This window comes from Pinus tabuliformis, chromosome 9, assembly GCF_031772625.1.
Source record: "Pinus tabuliformis cultivar Carrire ecotype Pingquan chromosome 9, CPIR1, whole genome shotgun sequence".
NCBI classification, from domain to species: domain Eukaryota; kingdom Viridiplantae; phylum Streptophyta; class Pinopsida; order Pinales; family Pinaceae; genus Pinus; species Pinus tabuliformis.
Window position 1 is genome coordinate 1,126,934,466 of NC_142307.1, and position 25,795 is coordinate 1,126,960,260.

Here is a 25,795-nt window from a genome sequence, read left to right on the forward strand (position 1 = left end):
GTTATGATTATATTTCGGTAGGGGATTTTGTGTACGCTGATATTGTGTTGTCTCTTTGGTTTTTGTCAGGTAACAATGGTTAATAAGGAATGTGTTCTTGAGCAACAAACACACATTTTATTCTACTATCGACAAGAAACTCCATGGTTTTCAGGCATGGCAACAAAAATGCAGATGTGAGTGGGATATTCAAAGTCCGTGTTGGATGAATTTAATACTAGTGATGATTTTGATTCCTTTTCAGATAAAGAATGTCACGAGTCAAATTCAAATAAACAGAAGCAGCTCAAGAATGAAGGTGAAGCTATTGCTTTCTGTCCAAGTCAATTTCTTTTATTTGTTGGTTGTTGTCATGTTTTGAGTGCGGACTTGTGAAATTCTAAATTACATGTTGGTTTATGTAAAGGGGATATATATATATATATATATATATATAATTTGTTTTTTATCATATGTCGTTCATGGTTTCCGGAGATCCATGTTACATTTTCACAGAAGTTTAGATATCATTCAGATATATAAATACCGAACAACAACATTGAGATTTTTCTCACTCAACCTATAACATATTGCATTTGTCTTCATCAATGTTCTTCTTCCACATGCTATCCACTTATGACATTTCTTTTGCAATATTTGGTGCATTTGCTAGTTATAGGTCATTTATAGATTATAAATGTCTTCATAGTTTCACTTCTAATTGAGTATTCAATTGAACATATTGATTCTCTTATACATAATTATTTTTCCATCCACCCACTTTTCATAACTTCCATAACCATTAGGTAGGGACCTGCAGCTTTGATGTTGCTTTGCTTGTTTAGTAAAATATTGTCGAGACTTTAATTTATTGAAAGCTGTAGAATTTACAATTTATGAAGTTTCAAGGTCTAATTTTTAAAAGTCTAATTCTTTAAAGGATGCTAGCTCAATGGAAGAGCACCTGCTTTACAAGCAGGAGGTTGGTGGTTTGATTCCATCATGCCCTGACATTCATATGGAATGGCGACGATCAATTTTCGAAGGCTCTTTGACCATCACCAATGAGATTTGGTGACATTTTTCAATCCTCACCAAAATATGAAATGGTGACGGTCAACGAATGCCACCATATATATGCATCAATAGTGACGACCCTCAAAGGTCCGTAACCATAAATCGTCGTTGATATGAAATGGTGACGATCACTGTCTGTCATTATAGTCATTATTCGTGACGGACCTTGAATGTCACCACAACACCTATACTTCCAGCAATGCGGCTTTTGGTGAGGGTCATCGAACATCACCATATATATACAACAATAGTGATGGCCATGAAATATCCATCACAATAAGTCATTGTTATTCTTATGAAATGGCGACGGTCACTTTTTGTCATTATAATTAATATTCGTGACGGACTTTGAATGTCACCATAACATCTATACTTTTGGCGACGCCACCTTTGGTAACGTTCAGTTTTTGGTGACAGAGACTATGTTCTGTCACCATTGATCATATGAAATAGTGACGGTCACTATCCGTCATTATAAATCATTATTGGTGACGGACTTTAAATGTCACTACAACACCTATACTTTTGGCAACGTTACCTTTTGTGTTGTTCAGTTTTTGGTGACGGAGGCTATGGTCCGTCATCATTGTTCATATGAATGATGACGGTCACTATCCGTCATTATAAATCATTATTGGTGACAGACTTCAAATGTCACTACAACACCTATACTTTTGGCGACGCCACCTTTGGTGACGAAGGCTTTTTTGACCGTCACCAATGAGCTTATGGTGACTTTTTCGCCCCTCACTAATGTCCTTTTTTCTTGTAGTAAGAATGTAGCTTGGTTAAACTCTATATACTTTCATTTATCATCAATGTTTGCAAGATAAATTTCACACATTATTCTTTCCCATTTCTCAACATGTTAAAAATGATAAATTGAAAGTCACATAAAACCAAGAGCAAACCCTTTTCTAACCAAAACAAATAAATAAACAGTACCTCTAATAAAACTTCACACCTCATAAATTACTTTTCCATGTGCTTAGGCTAAAGGTTAGATTCTTTGAATCATATTTATCTTATATTTAATTGGATATTCGTATGTTTACCGTGATGTCACTTTGGTGCTAAAAACAATATATAAATCTAGGTCAAATTCAAGTATAATTCAGAAAAATAACATTGCAAGGTAGTGGCGAGAAACATCTTTATAACTAGGCTTCTCTATTTTAATTTGATTTGAGTTGAGTTTGTATTTGTATATATAATTTTCTCTAAAGAAGTGAAATACAAAGATGAGAATCGAAATAGCCATGTGAATTTTTAATCGATTCATATTTTATATCTCTCAAACAGTCAGACAATCCTTCGTTGCTATTTGATAGAGGTTTATTGTGCACAAAAGAATAATTTTTAAATATCAAACACAATGATGCAATATATTAACCAAGGAAAGGGAAGTTACCTAGTTGTGGTATTTGTGCGCTCAAAGTAAATGCAACAATGGATGCATGCTTTCTTTATTATGAAATAGTCTTGAAGATAAATGACAATAAAAAATTTAACTTTGTTACCAATGGAAGATGGTCGTGTTGGGTGAGGAAAGGATGCATTTAAGGGATCAAGATCTTAGCTTCAATACATAGTTATCCTTGTGACTGCAAAATACAAAATTTTCATCATTTGCTTATCCAGGTAAAAAAAAGAAGAGTGAGTTTGTATTTGTGCACCGTGACAGTATATGGAAAACAAGGCACTAGTGTACTCTAGAGAACCATATCTTTCTCCTCCACATATGCTAGTGTACCCTCATCTCTTCTGTACATACCACTTAAGAATGACATTGTTTATTATACTTAACACTATTGTACAATATTCTAACTACAACCCTCCTAAAGGAAGAGCACTGTGGTTGAACACTATCCAAACCACATGGATAAACTAACACTAAAGACATAAAAAAAACAACACCTTGAAAATCCATGAACTTTTCCTAAGGGACATGAATAAAACCATTTTGAGAAGTAACTTACCAAAGAAATCAATGCCCACAACCATGTTCTTACTTCCCATAATTATCCTCTTACTGAAAATGTGTTAAAGCCTACTCCCAAAGGTCCAAAACATAATTAAATGGTTGTCGTGGTTTTGGTAGCTCTTGTTGTGAAGAAAATGAGTGATAGGAAGAGGCTTCTTATAGGAAAAAACATAACCAAGACAACAAATGTTGATGTCAGTGATAGACTCAATTCAATCCATTTCTATGAATGATTGAACAACATAAAGACATCTTAACCTTCGATTGATTAACTTGGAGAGAGACAAAAAACCAAAATACAAATATTTTAATACTTAATACATCTCGAGCTATATATATATATAATTTCATTACTATTATTTATTTCTTTATTTTTTGTGGGAGTATTGGCTTCAACAATTTTTTTCTTTTTTAATTTATAAGCTTTACTTAGTGACATATTTAAGATATATTGGGCATAACATGTACGTGGCCTCTTTAAATTCAGTTATAAAACCCTCTCCTAGTTACATCTTTCATCCATATTGAGATGTAAAGAGCACCTCGCTAGTCTAGCTGAAATTATTGATCCTTCATGAGACATAACTAGCATTTGACAAGGGATCGCGCGCACAACAGCCCAGCCCGAGCTTGTGCTGACCTAGCCGCCGCTGCCCTTGTAGATCCTTCTCTCGGCAACCTCCTGCTGCTGAGGCCAACCAGACCATGCAGCCCTCTGAGGAGGGAGATCCTCACTCTTCCACGCAGCTAGGGAATGAAGAAAATGCAGAAGCCTTTGCATCTCTGATCGCAGAGAATGGAACTCCAAGGAACAGGCCATCAGTTAATAAATTTGTAAAGAAACTTGAAAGTATCCCAGAGATTTCTCTCCCTCCAGCACTTCCAAGAAGAGCAGCCATCTCTCTGGCAGAACGCGGACTTGTTGGACAGTTCACAAGGCTATGGCCCTCACCCAAATCAGTGCAAAAATGGGTGGAAAGAAACTGGAATGCAACCACATAGGGGAAGATAGCGATACGATTCTATGGAAGGGGATACTACACTTTTCTCTTTGAAACAAAGGAGGACAAAGATCTGATATTTAGAAACGGACCTTACTTCATGGACTCCAGAGGTTTATACCTGAACAAATGGACGCCAAACTTTGATATGGAGATGGATGTCCCAAATGCAGTGCCTGTGTTGTTCAAGCTCCCGCATCTTCCTCGTCACTGTTGGAGAGACGAATCTGTAAAGGCTATAGGAAACGCAGTGGGCAAATATATTTACAGATGTGAGCTAAAAGACAACATGCACGCGTGCACAAGAATATGTGTGGAAGTAGATCTCGGAAAAGGCCTCCCAGAGGCAATAAAGATCAAGGTCGACTAGTGGACACACATTCAACAACTGGACTACGAGCAAATACCATTTAAATGCAAGGTATGTCACGAGTATGGTCATTTTGCAAATAGGTGTCTTAAAAAAATAGAGCATGAAAATGTAGAAGAGCAAGAACCTACATGGGAACAAGTGAAAAGGAAAAAACCTACCAATAAGCAGACCACATCAAATATCTATCAGTCCCAAGAAGCAAACGAAACAACCTCTCAGCCTCCAGTGAAGGTTACTCCTCCTGATCACACAACTCCGAATCCTTTTGAGCCATTAGAAGACTCCTTTGATCCACCCTCTCCCAGATCCCCACCTTCAAACCCCATCTCTTTAGCTCTCATATCCTCCCCCAACCCTATATCCTCTCCACCTCCTCCCTCAGTGGACCACATTCTAACTAGAAACAAAGCCAAAGAAATCCCCCAAGTCTGGTAATAACAAAAAAAATTGGGAAGGAAATCCAATAAAGAAATTAGAGATGAGGCAACAGCTAAAGAAATGGCCCTTGGAACGCAACAACCAATGGATTCATTCCTTGGGAAACAAATAGGAAGTCATGAAAAAACTCAACAAAGAGGAAAGGGAGGACCACACCAACACAACATTAAATAATGATAGTGGTCTCTTGGAATTGTCGCGGCCTTGACACCTCCTTTAAAGTCAATGTAGCTGGAGAAATTTTAGCCAAGGAACAACCAGACATATATATGATCCAAGAGACCAAACTAAACAAGCATGAAAATCAAAAAATGATTCAAAAGCTAAAAAATTATGAAGGAGTAGCGTTAGAAGCCACAAGAGCATCAGGAGGAATCAACACCATTTGGGATAAAAGAAAATGGGAATTAATGACCCAAAATAGTCAACAGACACTGGATTCGAATAGAGTTGAGAAATCTCAATACAAAAGAACAATATAGCATTATAAATGTGTACTCCCCAAATCACTCTAGAGAGAAAGAACAATGCTGGAAATCAGTTAAAGAAGAAATAGCAGAGAGACAAAGTGGGAACTTAATCTTGGGAGGAGACTTAAATCTGATAAGGAATACAGAAGAAAAATTTGGCGGAATCTTCCACAACAATCCGTCAAGAGAAGCTTCTGAAGGAATAATAGAAGAACATAAATTAATAGACATTTCGCCAAGCAATGGAAAATACACTTGGAACAACAAAAGAATAGGAAAAAACAACATAAAAGAAAGGTTGGACATAATTCTTATTCATGAAAGCATAGCAGCTACTTATACTCTTGTGAAAAGTAAAATTGTTCACAACTCAGCTTCAAATCACAAGCCGGTGGTGCTAACCTTGGGAAAGCTGGAAAATCAAGGACCCCTTCCCTTCAGATATAATTCAATTTGGGATAACAAGGAAGATTTTGGCAAACAAATAAAGGACAACTGGAAAAAAAGTGTCACAGGATCTCCCCAGTATGTTTGGGAAACTAAGCTAAAGAACCTAAGGATGCACTTAAAAAATTGGGCAAGAGAAAATGATCTTCGGGACAAAGCTAGGAAAATCGAATTGCAAAAAAAAAGGGATAATATTTGCAAGGAAAAAGAGAACAAAGAAGAAAGTAAGCAAGATCATATACAAGAAAATGAAATATATTTGGAAATATATAAGCAAAATAGGCAAGAAGAAGAGGAAAACAGACTGAAATCAAGATGCCTCTGGTTAAAATCCGGAGACAAAAATACAGTCTTCTTTCATAATACAATGAAAATAAGGAGGTCAAAAAATCAGATTGAACAAATTCAAGTAAATGGTCAAGAAATAAAAGGAGTTGAAGCAATAAAAAATGCAACCCATAAACACTTTAAAGAACTCCTCTCAACAAGTGACCAACAAGCAGCTAATGAAGAAATTTTGCAGCATATAAAAAAAAAGCGACCAGCAAAACAGGGAATTAGACAAAGAAATCACTGAGGAAGAAGTCAGAGAAGCTGTGTGGAATCTCCACCCTGATAAGTCACCAGGTCCAGATGGGTTCACAATGGCCTTTTACAGACAACATTGGGAAATTATCAAAAAAGATATAATGAGAATGCTAAAAAATTCTTTAAAAAAAAAAGATTGGAGGAAATACAAAATCCTCCTTCCTAGCCCTCATTCCCAAAGAATCCAATCCTACAACTTTTAACAGATATAGGCCAATCTCCCTTTGCAACTCGTCTTATAAGATACTCACTAAAATTCTAGCAAACAGAATGAAAAAATTACTTCCGGAAATAATTTCAGAAAACCAAGGAGGATTTGTCCCCAAGAGGCAAATCACAGACAATGTGATAATTGTTCAGGAGGCTATTCACAGCAGTATCCAAAGAAAAGAGAGAGGAATGATTGTTAAGTTAGATATGGCTAATGCTTTTAATAAAGTTAACCATAACTTTCTTGCAGCAACTCTCAAAAAGTTTGGCTTTTCAATAAATTTCATAGAGATTATCCAGGCATGTATATCAAATCCATGGATAGCTCCATTAATCAATGGTCGGCCCAATAAATTTTTCCAAAGCACACGAGGGTTGAGGCAAGGTTGTCCGCTTTCTCCATTCTTGTACATCATCATGGCTGAATCACTGAGCGCTACGCTGAAAAATCAGAGAAAGGAGAAAAAAATAACAGGGATCCAAATATCGAGCGGAGTCAAAGATATAAACCACTCTCTCTTTCCAGATGATAGCCTTCTCATAGGCAGGGCATCTTGCATTATAGCAAGACGATTCAAAAAAGTCTTGAATGAATTTCTCCTAGCTTCAGGAGGAATTTTTAACAACTCCAAATGCAAAATTTATTGCTGGAATACCCCAACAAAAACAATGCAGCGTATCTCACAAATTCTGGAAATACCTTTATAAATAAATTGGAGCCACTTCACTTATCTTGGGCTACCCTTAGCAAAGGAAGTGGTAAAATCAGAATTCTGGAACAAGCAAGTGGAGAGAATGAGGGAAAAAATTCAGAACTGGGGAGCGATGTGGCTCAACTTGGCAGGAAGAGTGACACTGATTAAAGCACTTCTCTCGGCCTTGCCTATAGATCAGTATGCAATCATTATGGCTCCGGCAAGTGCCCACAAGCAAATGGAACTGATAATTAGAAGCTTTCTCTGGCAAGGAGGAAAACAAGATAATAAAAAATTTAGCCTTGTTAGATGGGAGCAAGTTACTTTTCCCTATGGAAAAGGAGGTATAGCAATACGCCTGGCAGGACTAATGAACATTGCTATAGGGACAAAAATTATCTGGAGAGTGATAAATGGGAATGGTCCCTGGTGGGAAAAAGTTCTAACAATGAAATACTTAAATTGTCATAGAACAAAGCTGCTCACTGATACTATTCCAGACATGCCATGCACCCAAATCTGGAAATTGGTTAAAAGGATAATTCCTCTTATTAGAGATCAAATATCCAAAAATCCAGGGAATGGCAAAACAATTTCTATCTGGGAGGATAGAATAATGGGGAAAAACCCCTTAAATCAACAACAAAATTTAAGAGGACTTCAAAGATGGATGGAAGAGCAAAGTTTTAACACTCTTTATTCTATTTCGGATTGGGATCTATATAACTGGGTAAGATGGAAAAAGCTGGCTACACCACCAAGACTAAAAAGTAAGTGGGAAATTTTAAAAGTCCATCTGGCAGGGGCCGCGCCCATCAACAAAGAAGAGCAGGATGACTTTGTTTGGGACCCAAATGGAGGGGATTACACAGTGAAATCGGGGTACAACCTCCTCCAAAAACTTCACAATCAAAATGATTGGAGTCTTTGGAAGGTAGCTTGGAAATCAGAGAGTTTGCCCAAAATTAAAGTCTTCACCTGGACCCTTCTCAAAGGTAAAATTCTTACCTCTGAAAATTAAAAAAAAAGGAATACAAGGGCCCTCAAAATGTGTCATGTGTCAAAAGGAGGAAGAAACAATCCAACACCTCTTCATAAACTATATGGTGGCGAGAGAGTGCTGGAAACAGGCAACAAGTCCTTTGGAAATAAACATAAATCCAACAATTCAGTTGACAACTCTTCATAAAAACTGGGATAAAAGCTACCCATATACAAAGAAAAAAAGGCAACAATAAATAGGATATGGAAATGTCTCCCTTCAATCCTGTGTTGGCAAATTTGGTTAGCCTGAAACAAATGCATTTTCAAAGAACAAAAGCCAAATCTAGGCAAGATCCTAGCAAAAACTTGGAGCCAAGTTGTAGAGATAATAAGTACAAATGGAATCTCAAAAATGGACCAGAACAATTTACAATAAGAAGAGAAACACTGGTATAGCAAAGCAATGTTAGAAAACAAAGCAAAAGCAGAAGCTATAGCAAAAAATAAAGAATTTCACACAAACAAGAAATGGAAATTAAGATTGGAGGATAAAGAATTTGCAGAATGGATAAAAGAACAGAAGAGACACATTCTTTTTTTTGATGGAGCTGCAAAAAATAACCCAGGTAAAGCAGGGGCAGGCGGAGTTATACTAGATCCAAATGGAAAAAAAATAATAACCTATGAATGGAGCCTTGGAGAAATGACAAACAACAGGGCTGAAGCATACAACCTTCTCCTAGGCACAAGGCTTTTAAACAAAAATGCAATCAAGGACCCTATAATAATAGGGGACTTGGCTATCATAATAGCCGCATTGGATGCCAAAAGGGACTTCAAAAGCATAGCCATCAACAAAATCTATCAAAGGATCAGAACAAGTTTTGAAAGTCTGGGAAAAATAACCATAAAGCATGTCTTGAGAAACCAAAATAAGGACGTTGATAGCCATGCCAACAAAGCAATTGATAGACCAGTTGGGATTGTCAAAGAGAATAATGAAGTTTATGAAGAAAGTATACCATGACCCCCTCACCCAGTATGAGGATCGAGAAAGAAGATATAGATCCGAAGAATATCACAAGAAATATTACAGGGGGGGGAAAATAAAAAAGAAGAATCAAAACATCAATTCAAGAAGGAGATTGCATGAGGAAAACAGAGAATATATGTCAGCAGAGGTTCTCAACTGTAATCAGCCTTGCTCAGAGCACACGATTCTCACAATCCCAAAAAAGCTACACTATATGATGAATCAAGATTTCAATTGTCCTCCTCTCCTGGACGAAGATGACGTTAGTCATGTCAATCACGAACGCCTAGACCGTAATGGTATTGCAAATAACAATTAAGTCTCCACGTACACCTGCGCAGGCTCCCAGGCGACCTGAGACAGTATGGAAATCAACAACGTCAGGTATCTCCTCAATAGAGACCAATAAATTAGGAACATAAACCACAAAACATTGAAGAAATGCCGCGAAGTAAGAGTAAAGAGACAGATGAAGAATCATCGCACAAGAACCATTGGATCTCAGAGATCAACGGACAAGGATTGACTTCAGTAGTAGTGGAAGAGGAACTCGGAGAAGCCATCACAGCCGTCGATGGTGGCAGATCTACGGTCATCGGGTGCTAACATGCTCGAGAGTTAGTCAAAGAGAAAAGGCGGGAATATAAGCAGGAATGGTATTTCGGGATGAGAATAAGCGGTAAGCGGTTTCAGGAGGGAACCACCCGATTCCACTCACCGATGGACACGTAGCAAGAGGGTGGAGTGAGAATACCGCTTTATCGGGCGGGTATTCTCCGCGCGATTTGCCCACCCGAAATCCCTGATAGCCGTTGGATCTATCACAAGTGGATCGACAGTGGTGGAGTGACGTGCAAGTTGATTGATCAACGATCGGAGGTGTCCGTCAGATTTGACGGAGGAAAATCTACGGTGGAGATTGAGCCTAATAAAGGTAAGCATTGAAAATCGCGCCAAGGCTATGGAAAAGCGGAAAATGTTATTTCCCGTGTGTTTGTGTATATTCCCACTATATGAGGATAAAGGTTTATGGTTAAGTCCGCTTTATCCAAAGTTAAGTGCGGGTTTGGTTACCACGCGAGGCTTATGGAGATCATGTCAAAATCTGAAAAGTTATCCCATAGCTCAGAACCATGACACCAACACTATAGTTTTTGAAGTTTATAGAAACAGGGCTGTAAAAGTAGTTGTGGGGACTGCGCTCCCATTTTGTGCACTACTTTTGAACCAACGCTCCTCTGAATGTACAAGGAACGCTCCTCTGAATGTACAAGGAACTAACTTCCTTTCCTTTCTTTTTTTTTGCAATATATAAAAAGTAACCGACTGTGTTAAAAAAAAATAAAAAAATATAATTAGCATTTGACAAGGGAATAGCTCAAAACCATGACACCAACACTATAGTTTTTGAAGTTTATAGAAACAGGGCTATAAAAGTAGTTGTGGGGATTGCGCTCCCATTTTGTGCACTACTTTTGAACCGACGCTCCTTTGAATGTACAAGGAACTAACTTCCTTTCCCTTTTTTTGTTGCAATATATAAAAAGTAATCGACTGTGTTTAAAAAAAAAAAAATTAGCATTTGACAAGGGAAAATTCTAACCTTTATAAAGGAACCTCTTGTGTCAAGAATGTAGTGGTACAACTCACCATTATTTATTCTATTCATTTGCAACACATCCATTCGAATTGACCACTCAGGTTATACTCTTTGATAAGTCTATGCATATTTTCAATTTTGGCAACTTCTTCTCCGTCTTTGGACTTTGATGGGTTAATATCACTAGCAACCACAATAAGATTAACTAGCACCCTCAGATGTTTGTTATTTTTAAATCATTCAACCAATCCCATCATTTTTCACTCGGAAACCATTTTTCACTCGGTGGATTCTTTCCGTAGAAAAGATAATGGCTTTTTTAGGGCCATTCAAGGCACACCTAAAAACATAGCCAAAGCAATTATTTCATAACACGCAAAATTGTTGAATAAATCAGTAAGAAATAAATTTTGGTCAAATGAAATTGATAAATGAATTATTATCATTTGGTTAGAAAACAATCATTTTCATATTCCCCAAGACAAATAACCCACGAAGACTACCATGTCTGAACATTAAGTGAAGTCTAATACACACTTACATTACTAAATGGACAGTGTCAAAAATAGAATGAAAACGAATTGTCATGGAGAATATAACTTACATATGTTCATTTGTCTTCTCAAAGAGTAAACAAGAGTTCCTCAATTGAATTATGTAAAGTAGAAAGGCGGTGCTGCTTTTCTGTGTAAGGGAAAAAAATCTGCATGTCTGCTCTAGGTGAAACTATTTTGAATTTCAGATCAAAAACATCAAGTCCATTAACCACATGGTAGAGACCAGGAAAGGTGAAAGCAATCCTTCTTTCCTGCTACCCAATAGTATCCTCACTGCAGCAACAAGGTCATATATTTATATGCGAGTACTAAAAGGGTGGATTTATTCAAAATAAGAAAAAGAAATACCTACTCAGGTTTTTAGTTCTCACATTTTCATAGTCCAAAACTGAGATAGAACAAATAGATAAATAAGAGTTAAAAAATGTTCTCTAAATGAGGAAAACATTGGACCTTCCTGCCATCTCTTGATATGTGCTAGTGATAATGAAATCTGCATTATTCATCGCAATTAGATCTACATTGAAAGAGCAAGAGAATTCCTCCAATATGTCTGAATATGTGTATTTGGTATTCTCCAAGGCATGAGCTATGTTGCACTGAGATGATAGACAACATATTTAGATTCAAAATTTAAAAAAATATTCCTTTTCTAGTTGTTGATATAAAAACACAATGGCGAGTGGAAAAAAAAACCCAAGTGATTCCTTGTCCATGTGCCATAAAAAATGCAACTAAATTTCCATCGCTGTAATTTCCAATAATCAGATCAGGTTGACCTTTCAGCGCTACACTGTACTTCATTTGATACATCCTACAAGAACAAGAAAAAATTGCTAAGTTAAAAGGGACTACAGAGTGGAACACCTTGCTATTCTGTTACCAAAATATTGCCAATCATACTTAATAAAATGTTAAAAATAAGAGGACATAATGTAATACAAATAGTTCAGCCAAAAATTTACAAATGTTGATTCTTTCAACTCAATAACTCAATTCCTAATAATAAGCTTTCTATTTCAGAAGCAATAAGCATGAATACCAATACTTTCAATTTGTAAAATATGGTTTATTCATTATACATAGAAATTAACATCATTTTCATAAAATGAATAGAAAGAAACCCCTTTAAGAACTCAAAAAAATAGAAGCTTTTTTGCTATACACCATTTAAATAGGTTTGTCACTTAGAATTTTGTTGCAGTTTTGTTGGGATGCCTATCAACAATTTCCCAACTATAATAGGCTATTATTCCCATCTTGTCAAAAGGTGCATAGGCAGTCACCCAAGAAGGGTGTGTAACATTCTCATAAGAAGTTAAGAAAAAAATGGCTTGTAGTTATAGGATATGACCTATGAGAAACCAACAAAAAAAAATTGTGGACATAGTGTTGTTTCAAATATATTATGAGGCATTTGAATTAATAGTAAAAAAATGCCAGATATGATTATCAAACATGGAAGAAAATTTCTCCAGTAATAAGAATTCTATAGAAAAGATATTCACTAGTAATCCTCATACTACATAAATGATAAATTCCTGTAAAAGTAGCAGAAAGACTTCTAGAAATCAAGTACCTGGACATTCACTTTATGGTGAGGAAAGACAGAATAGACAGGTGCTTCATGACCTTCAAATGTGTATTGTTTGCAGCCTGTTTCTGCATCCCATACCTGCACAATGGAAGAGTTCAGATAGCAAATGATCATAATGGTAAACATCCATGATAGTAAAATGAGTTCAAATTGGCAAGTTTTTGTAGGACTGACTGATCATAATTGGGAATCCACACATTTATGAATTCAAGGAGAAGGTACTAAATTTACCTTAATCATCTTATCATCCCCACAAGTGATAAGACACAACTTTCTTTGAAGGTGCACAAAGGCAATGTCATTCACACCACCAATATGTGCATTAATCTGCAATGTTGTATTACTATTGTCACTTATAACCATGTTTCAAAAAAAGCAAACACAAAAAACGTAACCTATTTTTGAGCTAGAATACAAACCTCAAGGTGTTTCCTTAACTCTCCAGTCACATTATAACTATACATGTGAGCTAGATGCTTAGAAAATGCGACTCTTGCATGCCAGCTTATATCAATGAACAATGCCTACCATATAGTCATTGGTATGGTAAAAATAACTTTATCACATACAGATATAATGCCTAAATTTAAACCAAGAACAAATGTACATACCAATAAATTCTCCATCTAGGCTCCAAATACATTGCTTCACCGACATAATTGATTCTTTTGAAAGAGCTGCCTACACACATATAATAAGAAATAAGTGTGAGTCATCCAAAACTCTATGCCGCTAAGAATCAACTTATAGGAAAGAACTACTGCTGTGAAAAATTAAGTATAAAAAATATTTCTTCACCAAAATCACTTAGAACTAAAACAAAATGTGATATTTACACCTGCACAGACAATGTGCGATTTGAGGCATCCCAATCTTTGAATGACTTCTGAGTTAACTTTTCACTTGATCCCACTTCCCAAATTGCAATATCACCAACATCGGTTCCAACTGAAAAATGTTCATCCAATTGACTAGGTTTAAGTCATTTCATGATTAGAGTGCATTTAAAATAAGACTTTAGATGAAAAATTGTGTTTAGGAGCCTAATGAAATTGAAATGGCAGATTACCTAATAAGATTGTCTGCTGCTGAGGATGAAAATCCATGCTAACAACATTTGAACCTTGGTTGAGGCTTCTCACAACTATTTTAGGAAGATCATTTTCCGAGTACTTCTCTTTAGGATGAGTTGGTCCTAAATGCCAGGTCTGCAAAGAATGGGACCAAAATACAATCAAAATTTTGAAAATGGGACCAAAATTTCCAAAGCACTTGAAGAATTTTGAACACTAGGAAACCTCCATCAAAGTTCAGGAGCACAAAATCTAATAGAAATGATGTTACATGCCTCATCAACCTGACCAGACCCAGGTCGTTCTATCACATGTTTGGAATTAGTTAACTGAAAAAGAAATCCACCATTGCATGCTGGGGGAGTTCTAGGTCGTTGCAGCAAAGCACCTGAGAGAATTAGGAAAAAAACACTAAAATTACAGTGAGCCATGCAATATTTATTAAGTGACATGTGACTAATGTTACAATATAAATTATAATTTAAGTTTTTTGGCTTCAATAGTTTCTCCACTTTAACAACCCTCCAGCGTTATATAATGTTGTATTTAGAGATGACTAGCTTTGGGTAGCAACAATTGTGTATTATGGGTGGTCCACCTTGAGCGACCATATATGTACTCTCTACACATCGTAGCAAGAGTCATGAATACTCTAGTATAGTGTGGTCTTCAAATAGAAAATCAACCTAAACCCTCAAAGAGAAGAATATAAGGTTATTTGTAAAAAAATGAGAATTTTTCTACTATATTTCGAAATCATTAGAGTGTTTTTGCTACAATTGTAAGGAGAATTCGTAAGTCTATCCTAAAACACAAACGCACTCATGCAATGCTAAACTAATATTACCTAAAAATGAGTGTAAATTTACAATCCAAGAAAGCTAGTAGCATCCCTAAAAAAAGTTGCATAGCTCAAGCCCATATAAATCATCAAGAACAAAGTTCCCAAGCATTGTAGGTAGACCATAGAAGCCTAGTTGAAGATTAAAGAAACATTAATATGGAAAAGCAAAACATAAAAAAGATTTTTACAAGAAAATTAAGTTGCCAACAAGGTTCACTACTGATATTGACCAAGTATTAAAGTATCCACCCAGGTTCAACTATAACTATGGTTTTCCCCACCAAAGTGACATGTCTCATAGAAAAGGGACAAGGTTTGATGCAATTCCCAGCCAATTTGGCATGAAAGTTGCCACTTGACACCTCAATTGAAAGAAGCCTATCCTATGCAGACCAAACCCCAACCTTGGGACATGTTTTAAAGTCACAATTTTCTTCCTCCATAAGGGCCTTTAACTTCTACGACAACCATGCTAAGAATGATTTTTCAAATCTTTCTATCTCCAACTTCTAAGACTATCATACTCATTCCAGATGACTTTTCAAATATTTCAATGACACCTTCTTCTGAAATTATCATACTTAGTCCAAATGATTTTTCAAATCTTTCATTTTCATATGGCACTCGTTAAAGTTTTCTATGTTAACTCCATATAATCTTTGTTGGGAGTAGACTTGTAATAACCATCCACTGTTAACACTTGCTTCAATGAGCAGGAGAATTGCTATTTAATTGTCTAATGTTTAGGTGTCACTGATTGGAAATGGTTATCGTCAAAGATGGTAAAGCAGACCAATTTCTGGTGTAATTTCTACATATCTATAGAAGGTTAGTTGGTACTCATAAAATCAGCACTTGAATCTATTCCAGTGCACTGACACCTTTGAGCTCTGATTCCTAACACAATCCTTAATAAAATATGTAAAATTTGTTTTAAATATCTATGAAAAGGAAGTGTTGAGCTTCTGGAGTCTTTGTTAACCCCAAGTTTCCCCCCTTACAAATATGGAGGGTTAAGGGCCAACACATTTCATTAGATTTACATTCAGAGGCATTTCCAGACAACTTTGCTCGTGCTAGGGGTGGTAGCATAGAGTTCACATACAAGATTGGTTCAGTGATGTGATCTTTGATTTAGAAACAGATGTAACAAAGGGTTTCTATCAGATTGGAGAGTGTTACTATTGTTAGTGATCCCACATTTTCGGAGATAGGGTTTGGAGGCTTGCATGTCGGTGATGATGGTATATTTGAGATCTTTGTGAGCTCACAATTCCAATGAACTACTTTCATGTGACACACAATACAATGTTATTTTTAGCAGGGGTTGCATGTCGGATCTGATCACATATTCTAACTGCTCACTAAAAATTGAGTCCAATGATTATGGTTTGATGTATGTGTGAGGAATTTATATATTAGAAGTGCCTACTTTTAGGGATGCTATATTTACCAGGGTTCCCCTAGCTTTCTCAGATATTTTCTATCTTTTTATATTTTCAAGTGGTTGGTATTTTTGGCATGTCTATTTATAGAAGGTCCATTTATAATAGGGTGATGTGGAAATATCATGTGATAAAACGTGGCAACTTTTTATTGAGACAAGTGGAAAAATATAGATGCATAAATGAGTCAGTAGTCATGCACATGAGTCAACTGGGAGAATTTTTGAGTCATCAATTCACATGCATGAGAGTCAACTGGAAGAATTCTTGAGTCATCAAAGCACACACATGAGTCAACTGGAGTCCACTGCAAACACATACATGCATATAGGAGTGAGCTGGCATGCTATGGGAGTTAACTGGGTCACATGCATGCATGGAGGATTTAACGATGCTCTTTCTTTGAGAAAACTAAGCACATGCACTCTCTATCTTTACTTCACTTCACTTTAACTCAATGTGTGCCATTCTCTTCATAGTTTGACCCTGTTTGGACTAAAGGCATATCTACTTACCTAGGAGCACATATAGTCTATCTCCACCTCACCCAAGTTCATAACCAATTTAAATCTAGCAGATTATTACTTCAATCCTCTCTATCCTTATTTAAAAATGCACATGGTTTCAATATCTCGACCTCTCCCTTAGTCAACTCAAAATGCGTAGATTATCCACTCCATTTATCTTCCCTGTCTATATCACAAGGTTATGTGAACTTCAACCTTGACGGTAAAATTCATTGAACCTAAAAAAATGACATTCAACTAATCTCATTGAACCGCATGTCCATTGACCAAGTCCATAGCTCAAGCTCATGACCTCATGTCACAGGTCAAGCTTTTAATCTATCCTTGCAGTTTTCAAGTCCATGATAGATTTTTTTATGTTTATTGATGTTGATTTATTATTATTTTACATTGTATTTCATTTGAAATTTTATATATGTATGCATATAGAAAATCTATATAGATGAACCTAAAGGAAATAGTATTTAGATTCAATTATTAAGATGTTGAGTTGTTCTTGCATCTATATATTCTTCAATTCTAAACATCTGATTATATTGATCCTTTTTTAACAAGGAACCTTAGATTATTAGATCTACACAACATCAATTATCTAACCTGCATTTAAACGTGGCATGAGACAAGCTGCACTAGAAACTCATGCAACATGTTGTATAGGAGTGCCAGGATTTTCCAACCATCCTGGAGCAGTATGAGCAACATGGCCAACTTGAGGTTGAAATCTTTGTGACCAATCAGATTAAAAGTTTATTCAAACAAGGCTAGATACAAAATTAGATCAAGAAATCACTGATGAACATTCAAAAGGAGGAAAAACATGATGGGCATATTTAGGATACTAGTCAAATTGGTGACTCACAAAAGGCCCCGAATTTTCCAATCGACCCCATAAGATGATTATTTACTAGAGATGGAATTAGAGGTCCAATTGAAGGTGCACAGGTGTGATCAACAAACAATGTTCTGACATTGGGATTAGGTTGAGGGATTTTCCAAAGTGTATGCTACCAATCAAGACTGAAGAAAAGCACATACACATAGAAACATATTATATGGTTGTTATAAGTTATCTTCCTGCCAAACGTGAAGAAATAATTATAAAATATACAAGTGGGCTTGGAGAATGCAATAATTAACATGTATATACACCTAACATCCTTCTTGTTGAAAAAAATCACATTAGATATATCTTATAGAGAATTTCTCAACCTGAATCAAGAGGTATTAACAATTAAATGAGGAGAGAGACAACCTTTGATTAACGAGGGCCCTAATCCTAGAAGCTTTAATTATAGGAAACATCAAATTATTGCAGATTAAAGGGTTGTATATAAAATTGAACTAATCTCTCAAAACAAAGAAATTTGTTTAGACTCTGTATGCCTATAATGTTTAAGTTGTTTGTATTCCCCATACGTACAATCATAAGTTTAGGTTAAACCTTACAGAAAGGAAAAAATATTAAAGGGTGAAGTTAAATATAAACACTAAAATAAACATCACCTGAAGTCATCCATTGTAATCCGTTCTGCTATCTCTCTGTAGACTTCTTTAGATATATTTCTGAACACTCTAAGATCATTGTTAAGTATTTTCATAGCGGTGAACCGATCTTTCCTGGAAAATGAGAATTTTTAGAATTTATTTAGCTAACTATGAAGTATCCATTAGTTTCTGCAAATATAGAAAAAAAAACAAATAACCCTGTAAACAAAAACAGCTTGGCATTGACAAATGTGGAAAAAGAGAAGGATTAAGAGAATATTCAACATCCCCACAAAAAATAATTGACCATGAAATCAATAGCTTATTATTAACCTAGTATTAACAAAGGTAAAACAATAGAAATTCAAGTATTAACAAATATGAAAAAGGGTAAGAAACAAAAATAAATTCCCCACAAACATGTAATAAACATGACATAGATTACTTTGTCAAATGAGTTTAGCTTGGGTGGTTGGGTGGAATAGTTGTTATCCTCCCCACCCAAGTTAAAGTCTAGCTCTATAATAGAGTAAGTATGTTGCACTCTTATGTGAGTCTATACCGAGGGTCAGCCTTGTACCAACAACCTATACTTTGCACTACCTCTCTCTCTTTCCTTCGGGCTGAATTGCTGATGTACTAGACATCAATTCATAAAAAAGGAAAACATTGAGAGACTAAGAACCATGTAGATAAAGATCCTGACACATGCTAAGGATCAAATATTAGTCTCAATCACCCAACAAAATCACACCACTGATTCAACATATTTGCATTTAATATAGAGACTCCAACAACCCAACAACCCAACCTCTGAGATTCAAATGATTTCACTGTTGATACTACAACAAATTCATATTCACAAATATAAGGAAAAAAATAAAGCTCAAAACTCTCACATTAAAAAATCTGAACCATGCACAAAGCTAATACCCCAGAATTCCTAAAACCAAAAAACTAAAAAATTCATCATTTACAATATAACAAGAATGAGAATTCATGAACCTACTTCTACAACATTTGAAGAATTGCAATACATAGTGTCTTTTTCATTTTTTGTGCAGGTAACCAAACATATCAAAGGTCTTCTACGATCATCTACTTTCAAGCACAAACCCCAACCAAACAATCACATTGATAAACACAACAGAAAAGTCAACTTGTCTCTTGACTCTTCTTGCTGAGAAGAAGTGGAAGATGGAACAAGAGGAAGCAAAATCCATATTAGATATATCTTGTGGAGAAGTTCTCAACCTGAATTAAGAGGTCTTAACAATTGAATAAGGATAGAGGCATAACTTTTGATTAATGAGGGCCCTAGATCTTCAAGAAAAATAAATGTATTTTTATAACATATATGAAAGGTTACATTTAATATAATGCAAATACATTGAATATATTAGCAAAGAAAACAATTTATGAAACATAACAAATACCAAATGACAAAAACCCTAGTAAGATGTTGTAACATGCTCCTCGGTACAACATTCAACTTCAAACCCTACCAGTGGTGTAGTTATGATGCTACTGTTGTTGTAACATGCTCCTCGGTACAACATTCAACTTCAAACCCTACCAGTGGTGTAGTTATGATGCTACTGTTGTAAATTATGGCTGATAAAATACTCTCCAGTCTTAAGCAAAAACGAATAAAAATGAGCCAGTGAACCCTCAAATGTTATTTTATAGACACATTGGCAAGTTAACTTAGCATTGACTCAGTGAGAGTCAAGACTCATAATATAAGGTGAGATTCACAAGATAAGAGAGACTCACATGATAAGCCTAAGTTTCCTTGATAAGTAATTAACTATAGGATGGGTTCGACCAAGTCAACCTGAGTTTGATCAGTTTCTTTTGAGACTCATGGAATGGGTTGACTTGACTAGATACATTGGTGGGTTGTTCATAATCTACTATTTTGGATGTAGTCGATTGAATTTGGTAATTTAGTGTCAATCATCAGGATGTAGCTTCAACAGTTAAAGAAAGGGGTTTTTATGCTCCTCACACACTTTTGATTCTCACTTGTGATGTGCTTGCTTTTTGTGGGCCATTTTTCCTCTAGAAGGAGTTGTGTCATGTGGGTGGATACACATGTAATTCATGGATGTAAATTCCTGCTAATCGCAGTTGTTTAACCAAAAGAATTTCCTTCACAAGTCTACCGATGTATTTCTAGCTATTGACTAGAAGCATTAAAAAAATAGATTAGTAATAGAAAGACATGGAAGACAAGGTCCGAAATGTATTTGAAGAGAAAGCTCAACAAATGGTGGCCACAAGATATCCCATTACCAGAAAGGTTATCATAGGAGATGGAAATGTAGCAATAGGACACATCTACCACCCATTCCTTTCATACCACTTCAAGCTATAGAAAATTAGAACTACTTAGGTGTTAATTATGTGGAATGTAAAGAGCTGAGGGCTACCTCTGGCATCTTAGGGAATCTACGCCCTTTGTTGGGGACAAGGGATTGGATCGGTTGATGTTAGAACTAGAATAATAATTCAGATGGGGAAATAAATTGTAAGGAATATATATGAATAGGGATGCCCATCAACATTCTTTAGACTGTCATCATATTAAGACTTCTATGGATATTGGTGGTATAAAGTGGTTATAATATGTGATTGTAAGTGGAAAACAAACTTTCAGGATATCAAGTTTGGGAGTCCTCAAAAGGGTGTGGTAGGCCTGGAAACTTGTATCCAAGGAACTGCATTTGGATTTTGAAAAACTGGGAAATGGTTATATCTCCTCATTTGGTGGAAATAAAATATCCAAAAACAACTTTCATAGATGGGACAAATCTAAGAGCCAAAAATTCAAGTAATTGATTGTTATAGTGAACAATTAGTCATCCCCAAAGGCTCCGGGAAATAGACATGCATGCTTTTATGCAACTCTATAAGATAATTCCCAATGATAGTCTGTTCAAAATGAGTATGGATTCCCAGGTACCTATCTAGAGAGCTTGGAAATAATTCTACAAGAAATCTTTCTTCGAGTACAATACCAAAGACTTTATGATAATACCCACCCCTTGCTTCTCACTTGCATAAAGGCTCAATCTAAATGCATGATAGCTCAAACCTTCTGGAAATGGATTTCTGCAGATTGTTACATTATGTTTATTGCCCCTCTTTATTAGAATCGATTCATTTAATGGAGACAGATGGATGACTAAGCAGACATAAATATTCTTCTGTGACACCATCAGATTGGTTGATAACTTGATATTAACTTCCAGTAGAAAAGGTGGTGTTTCCCTGCTTTTACGAGAATTCCATCTGCTTCAGGTGTGTGATTTCATGACATACAAATATGATTAGTTGATAGAATTTTTAGCTATTATAAGATTATTCAGAAAAAAGTTGATTCTTAAAACTGATTCCAAAGCAGTTCTATGTAGACAGTGTAATCCACATGCACATTCTTTGACCCATTGATGTTCTTTTATGTGTGCTAATGAAATATGAGATGATTTTTTTCAGAACAAAGTACATCAAGCTCTCATGCAAATGGAAGAGTTTCACACGAAAAAATTCTTCAAACGTCATTCTCTATCAGAGTTGTTTTAGAAGAGAAGATACAAACTTTGAATTGAAATCCAATGTGAGTAAATATAACAGTTGTTGATGTGAAAGCATAGGAAGATAGGCCATAGCTGCTCGATGGATTGCAACTTCTTCTTCCACTTTAAGCCACTCAGGGGTTGCTATATTAGCTGCTTCTCCATAATTGAATCCTATTTGAATATGGACAGATGTTAATGACATTAGAACCAGATATAAATTCAAGCCATTGTTTAGATGGTGACAGTTAATGTCGTTATTAATGTTGTGATCTAAATTTAACCATACAAAACATGGCAATTCTCAACACTAGCACAACACATGCATACAACCATGTAAATCTTACAATCAAAGTAATATTCAACAATTGTTCTAAATGAAGATAATATTAAACCTTTTTTATCTAGGCAAGAAACCAATCTTATCCAACTTTAATAAAATTGATATAATTTGGTGTAATAAATAAATATCCAGATAGTATTATACCCAAGCTAAAAAATATATAACACACACAACCATGTACACCTTGTCAAACATAGGGCAATGCTTAGAGCCATAGAAATTAAAAACACAATACATCATAAAATATTGATAACCTCATCAACATGGTGCAAATGAAAGCAATGATCAGTTGCATTGAACCTGGATGACCCAGGAAATTTGAAGAATCACAGAAACATTCAAGGAAGAATCATACTTAAACCAAAAAGCTTGAACATATATATTAAAGACAACCATCTTTACCATGGTGTTTCCATTTTTAAAGACCAAGTTTATCCATAATAATCTCTAATGTATGCATTTTACAAGGATGCTTCAATTCTGGCAACAAAATTGTGATACAGATACAATATCTCTTTAATTTAGACTTTTGAGAGAGCTCAAGGCTTCCATTAGTTTCACAATGTATGGTTGGACCTAAAAAATGACAAAGCTTGATCCAAGCTCTAGATATCACAGTTTTATTTAAATATGTTAATGTACAAGAAAACACAAACTTCAAAAGTAATTAGAACCATCAATCTTCCAAACTGATAAGCATACCTCCTTATCTAAGTCCATCAATATCATGTCCATAATTAAAATACTAAAAATCACCAAACATTACGATCCATTCCTAATGCTCCCAATGAGATTGTTTATTAAGCTAAGATCCACAAATATACTAGTGTGTTTTTCAACAAGTAACATTCATCATAATATCATTCTTTCATCAAGATTTTGTGCCTAAATATCTTCTATGTACTTGTACTTAATATTCCACATGGATGCCATTCTCACATTCACGTAACGACATTATAACAAGTTCCACCAGTTTCTTTTTTGGAAAATAGAATTGGTTAATATTTTATCAAGCTTTTGTATATTGTATGTGTGCCTAAATCTATGTTGGCACTATGACACAGGTGTTGTCCTTGATGGAAACTCACTCAGATGATAAATCACAGTTCAGACTCACAAAATGAAGAAAAAGAGGTATACACAGGTTCTCCATTGACCAAGCTGCGTGTACACGCGGGTTCGCAAACCAAAAGGTGCGTATAGTGTACACACGCACTTTCACGGAAGAAAAGACACGTGCATGTTGGAAAACTTAGTTTTGGTTCGTGGTATTTGGTCCATGGTATTTTGATCCATGGTATTGGTCCAAGGTATCTTGTCCGAAGTGTTGACCCCAGGTATTTGGTCCAAGGTATTGGTTCTAAGTGGTTTTGGTCCATGGTATTGAGTAAGGCCTAAGACTATAAAAGGAGGAGAAGATCATTTAGCAAAAGCACTCATGAATTGAATATCTAATGAAGAGCAAGATCTAGAAAACAAGTTATTGGGTTATGGTGCACAGTTGGATCTGAATAAAGGATGAACCTTAACGCATGATGGGTCAAGATCTTAAGACTTGAAGTGAAGTATCTTTGTGTGTTTTGATATTTTATTTGAATAACTGGCGCATGTTGTAGACTATAAATATGATGATTTGGGTATAATTGAAGTTTGGAATTTTTGTAAATATTAAATCATCATTTATATATCTATACGCAGGTTCACCTTAGAAAAGGTGCATATACACGCTGGTTCTGCATTACAAAACATCGTATACATCTTAAATTTGATTTGCTGATCTGTACGCAGGTTCGCCTTAAGAAAAGTACGTATGCACGCAGGTTCGATGCATTAAAGTAGCATATACCTCATAAAATATGCTCTAGCTACTTCTGGTTGCTGTTACAGTGTTCTGGGTTCTGGTTACAACATTTTGAAAAGTGATTGATTGATTCAGTTGTGGTTGGTGCAAAGGAGATTGATTGATGCAGATGTATTTGATGTTTGAATGATGTTATTGATAGATCCAGTCTAAAAATTTATGAAATGTGGTACCTGGAAGAAAAGAGAAGGTTGTAGCCTTCTGTAGCCCGGCACCTATGTACTAGTAATCATATTAGCTAGTACAAGAGCTAGGGGGTTGTAGCTCCTTTCCAGGATAAGCTGGAGAACGAGAGAAGGTTGTAGCCTTTTGTAGGTAGAAGCCTGTGTACTGGTATAAGACTGCACCAGTACAAAAATTGTAAAAAGAAGTTTCTTATTAAAAAGAAGATAGAGACGATTGCAGCATGTGGTTTTCACCCACATTGGGTTTTCACCTTATATCTTGTGTTAATGTGTGTGTGATTGTATGTTCTATTTTACTGCACCTGGTTACTGTTTATATGGTTCTGATGCACTGATTAAAGATCAACATATGAAAAATTAACTAAATCATAAGTTTGCAGGATATACGCTAGTTGCCTTAAGAAAAGTTGCGTATACACACAAGTTCCATTAACTGAAGTAGCGTATATGAATCTGAGTATGGAAATGAAATATTATTGACTTGCTAATACTGGTTCACCCCCCATCTCAGTATTATTTCCAACAATTGGTATCAGAGCAGGTCCTTCAGAAGAATCTTGATCGCTTGAAGGAAGATCTATCATCATGAGTAACTACGAAAGAGAGGGATCTATTAGACCACCAATCTTTGATGGGAGCAACTTCATTTATTGGAAGGTAAGAACTACAACCTATCTTCAATCTCTTGGAACAGATGTATGGGAAATTGTGGAAGGAGGATATACATTTCCATCAACAATTCCTATAGATACGGCAGGTAAAAATCAATGTGAAGCCAATGCCAACGCTATCAATACATTATTGGGGAGTTTGTCACAATCAAAATTTGTCAAAGTTATATAGCTCAAAACCGCCAAAGAAATATGGGACAAGATCGTTCTAAGCTATGAAGGAAACACTCAGGTAAAACATGCAAAACTGCAATCTCTCAGAATTCAATATGAAACTCTCAAAATGCGCAATGATGAAAGTATTGCTAGTTACTTCTTACGTATAGATGAGATTGTTAATTGCATGAAGAACTTGGGTGAAGAGATAAAAGAAGTTACTTTAGTTGAAAAGGTTTTAAGATCCTTGTCTACTAGGTTTGAATCAAAAGTATCTGCCATAGAAGAAAAGCAGGATCTTCAGACTATTACTATGACACAACTGCACATAATCTTAACTTCTTTTGAAATGAGAAAAGGAGGTCCATCAGATATGAGATAAGCTGAATTCAAAGCTTCAGGAAGAGAAAAAATCAATGAATCAGGACATATTTCAGAAGGAGAGGAAGAAACAAACTTTTTCAAGAACCTTCAACGGGGTTCCGGCGGATTCAGAGGTAAACTACCTTTCAAATGTTTTGCTTGTGGAAGAGTCGGTCATTATGATACCAAATGTCCTCATAAAGATAAGCTTAATAAAGGTAAGGAATC

General features: G+C 35.7%; 1 long non-coding RNA gene across 2 annotated transcripts in view; it reads left to right on the forward strand.

Annotated features, from left to right (window-relative positions):
* The window catches only part of LOC149152615 (uncharacterized), a 59,037-nt gene extending 35,382 nt beyond the window's left edge, over positions 1 to 23,655 (forward strand). The window contains exons 3-4 of one of the 2 annotated variants that reach the window (XR_016262521.1): positions 70 to 298; positions 23,396 to 23,655. This is a non-coding gene — a long non-coding RNA (uncharacterized LOC149152615). Of the gene's footprint in view, positions 1 to 69; positions 585 to 23,395 lie in introns of those variants that run through there. The other variant, XR_016262520.1, reaches the window with a different exon arrangement.
* Positions 23,656 to 25,795: the final 2,140 nt, after the last annotated feature.